General features: G+C 40.9%; 1 protein-coding gene across 1 annotated transcript in view; it reads right to left on the bottom strand.

Moving 5' to 3' along the window:
- Window positions 1-4,000, bottom strand: part of LOC101856170 (sterol-4-alpha-carboxylate 3-dehydrogenase, decarboxylating) — a 35,912-nt gene that overhangs the window by 18,439 nt on the left and 13,473 nt on the right. The window lies entirely within an intron of this gene.

The following is a 4,000-nucleotide window of genomic DNA, read 5'->3' as shown; positions in this document are numbered from 1 at the left end:
CCAACAAACAAAAACAAAGAAAACACGCACAAACAGTGTAACATGTGACATTCTCTGACACAACAGTCTTAAAAGTAGTGGCGTTGGTAGTTTAGTGGTTAGGCCACCAGACTCGAAATCGAAAGATTGCTGGTTTGGGGGTTCGAGGCTCAGCTTGGTCCGACGTTGTGTCTTTGAGAAATTAAGGCCCTTTAACACGAATGTTCCCACTTGGTTCGGTCTATCGGAAACAGACTTAAGTTTGGAGATCCCGTCACGTCAATAACCTCAGGGTGTTACAAACGCCGATAGGCTATTTCCCAGTCTACAAGGAGACATCAAAGTTCACGCCTCGCTGTTTTTAAAGAGAACCCATAGTGGCCGACGTGTACTTTACGCCAACCCATTCAAATAATGGCTATATATTTCGCTTGGAACCGAATGAAAGCAATGATAATAGAGAGATACGAAACAGCCTCAGCATATTTCTGCTAATTCGGGAGCCCTAAACTAATATAATTTGCTGGCCTTTATAATATAGTTGCTGTTCTTTTCACTACAACACTGCATACCAACACGGGCTCCTCGTTCCTCCTCTATCCACCACGGCTCATTACTGAAGAGTTGCCCCCGTTCTTGCTCCATACACGGCTTGTCTTCATAAACCAGTCACAAGGAGACTAATTCCTCCATGAGGCCATAGCGTTAAAAGTGCGTCACTACATTCCACCGCAAGTAAATCTTCCTTGGTTCATGGGAAGTTATAGTTTCGTAAAGCCAGAAGAATTCTCTCGTCTTCAAGATCTAGATCTGAAGCAGACATCGGTGATCATTTTTGGCGCCTATTTCTCTGCTCATAAAAAGCCCCCCCCCAACAAAACAACAAAAACAAACAACAACAAACAAACAACAAAAAACCAACCAACAAACAAAAACAAACAAATAAAAACAAAACAAAAACAAACAAACAAACAAAAAACCACAAAAAACCCAAACAAACAACAAACCCAAATAAACATACAAAAGAACAACAACATGCCATTCTCATATTTTCTCTCTTAAACCCATCTGTTCAAGTTCATTAAAGTTAGTTATTCCGGGTCAACCTCTTATGCTTTAGTTCTACTTTACAAGATCCTTATGTATCGATTCAAGGGTCCTAGGATTTGCAAAGGCCTCAGTCTAATCATTTTTTATTATAGCCTAGGGGGGTAAAAAATTCGAGGCGCAACTTATAGTCAAATATCTTCTCAACAATCGAACATAGACTCACCAACTTTTGCATAATGACTTACACCAATTAGTCTCAACAGATGAATATTTTTTAACACCTGTGGGCTGTATTCTAGAAAACTCAATAATAACTACCGATTTTAAAAAATCCCAGGTGACGGTTTCTACAGATTTTAAAAGGTTTACCTCCCACGAGCTGGGACAATAGCACTTTTAAAAGCAAGTCCGTCTTACGTCTTGTAATCGTGACACTATGCTTATGGAACTCATGTTTTCAGAACCTTTAGTGCGGGTAATGATGCTGAACAAAACTTGAAGTAGTTTATTACTCAGCTTTTGCAAACCATGGATGACTACATTATATTATATTTATATTATTGTTAAAACCAAAACGTACTGGCACAAGCGCAAGTTATAGACTAATATTAATAATGTATATTGAACGTTGTTTATGACAATCGATAAACACTGTTTTAGAATCGCTAATTTACAACGGCATCAAACTAATACAGTTGAGAATCTCGGCATCAAACTAGTTATCAAGTACGAGCAGAAATTCCTTACAGTTTCATTTGTAATTTGTCAGGATATAGTAATTATGCGTGGGCTAAAGTTTCACTACTAAAAAGTGTCATTGGTGAGCTGTGACGTAGGCCACATACGTATGCATAATTTACCTGAAGAGCGGGAAGTGCTGTGAAGTGAACACTCCCATTTTTCGTGCAACGGAAATTTGTAGCATTTTACATTATCTAAAAGTATTTATGATGAAAAGTTTGCCTCTATTGTGGAAAAATATGATTGAGTTGAGACAAATTGATACAATTTGCTGTGCAAAATATGAATGACACTGATTCACTTGTTAAAGAGATATTTGAGGATAAGTTGCGCCACGACTTATTGACCGCACTATAGCGGCCGTCTACCCCGTGACCACGGAATTCAAAACAAATCCCTCAGAAGAGAAAAGCGGAAAAAATCTTTGAAGCATGACAACGGGTTTTAAACCTCACCCTGGATTGATTTCTCACCAAATTCGTTAACAACCGTATCATAAGTTTATTCGACCTGCCTTTCCATCAGCGCAACATTCAGCCTATCCACACTAACCAACGCGGAGGAACTCTTAATCCTGCTAACACTCATTAATCACGGACCATTTGTTCAACTTTTGCCAGGAGACCAACCCACAGTCAACACAGCTTTTGGCCACCTGGGGTCTGGTTTGAGCGTTTTCAACACATATGGTTTCCACTGGGTGGTCAGTGGTATTATTGAGCCGTCGGAGAGGCTTACCAGGGACCGATAACTTGGCGGCGTTTGACGTATGGGGGGTGGGTTTCAAAAACTGCCTCAGAACTGGTTTAACTTGACGGACCGGAGAACAAAGAACGCATCATAACTTTGACCTCGCGTGAGATACGGGGAGCTTGGAGAAAACTTGCAACACAATAAAGTCAAAAAAGCGCCGAAGACTAGAGGTGTTACCAGGATGTATCATACAAACACAAAAAAGGACAAATGAGGGCGACAGAATCAGGGTGGGGAAGAAGGAGCAAACAGCACCAGAGCATTCATCAACCACTCGCTTTGAGTCTGAGTGTGATGATGTTAGGAAATTTTGAGAGAGAGAGAGAGAGAGAGAGAGAGGGAGAGAGAGAGAGAGATTGCCTTTGACGAAAAATGCATTTTCAAGCAAAAAGATCAGTAATAATAATTTGCATTTGTATAGCGCATATCCACGCCCTACAGCATGCTTTTGCGCGTTGCAAGTGTTATTACCCCAGGAGACCCTAGACAATTCAGAAAAGTTCTCGGCTTCCCGGGAAGCATAAAGTACAAGCTGTGGATTCCACGCCGCCAAACAGTAACAAACTTATAAAAATCTTTGGTTGCCTGTAGCCGGGTACCCATTCCCACCTGAAGAAAAGTCATGTCAAGTGCCGTTCCCAAGGACACAAAGTAGGGCCTCCTACGGGATTCGAATTCACGACACCATGCCGCAAGTCCGGGAGCCAAACCACTAGACACCAACACCACAAAACAAAACACGAAATTAAAAAAAAGACCACCACTCCCCAAAAACCAGCAAAGAACAAACAAACAAACAAACAAACAAACAAACAAACAAACAAATAAACTAACAAACTCACACAGATAAACAACCACACAGACAAACAAATAAACAAAATACGAGGGAAAAAAAGGCCAAGTTCTCCTTTAACTTACTGAGTAGATCGACAAAATCGTCACCTCTTTTCCGATCTGTACCACATTCGTATATTGTCTCACACGAGAATGATCACTATAAAGTCCAAAGGAAGCACACACACACACACACACACACACACACACACACACACACACACACACACGTGCGCACAGACACCTCGAGTGATCCGAACTGTACTACAAAAGCAACACAAAAAAAAGCTAAATGAAACAAAAAGACATAATAAGATATAACACTGGAAGTACTCACATTTGCTGTAGACACCGTACAAACGGTTTTCTTATTTTTTTGACCAATACTTTGCCTTCACCGCTCTGTCCAGCGACTAGCATACACATGTAACTAAGACCACCAGGCAGCGCCGTTGGTGAAACAGTGCATGGCAAGTTACCAAAAACACGCCTCAAGTCCTGAACTTCCTTCTCCAGTCAGCCATTCAAAGTCAATCCGTATTTTTATCAATCCGAATCCCGGTTGTTGTTGGTTTAAAAAAAAAAATATATCCGTTTTCCGACACAAGTTGTGTATGTGCGTATGTATGCGCGCGCTCGTATG

This window comes from Aplysia californica, unplaced genomic scaffold, assembly GCF_000002075.1.
Source record: "Aplysia californica isolate F4 #8 unplaced genomic scaffold, AplCal3.0 scaffold00099, whole genome shotgun sequence".
In the NCBI taxonomy this organism is placed as follows: Eukaryota; Metazoa; Mollusca; class Gastropoda; order Aplysiida; family Aplysiidae; genus Aplysia; species Aplysia californica.
Note: the sequence above shows the minus strand (reverse complement) of the source record. Positions and strands in the feature narration are given on the sequence as shown.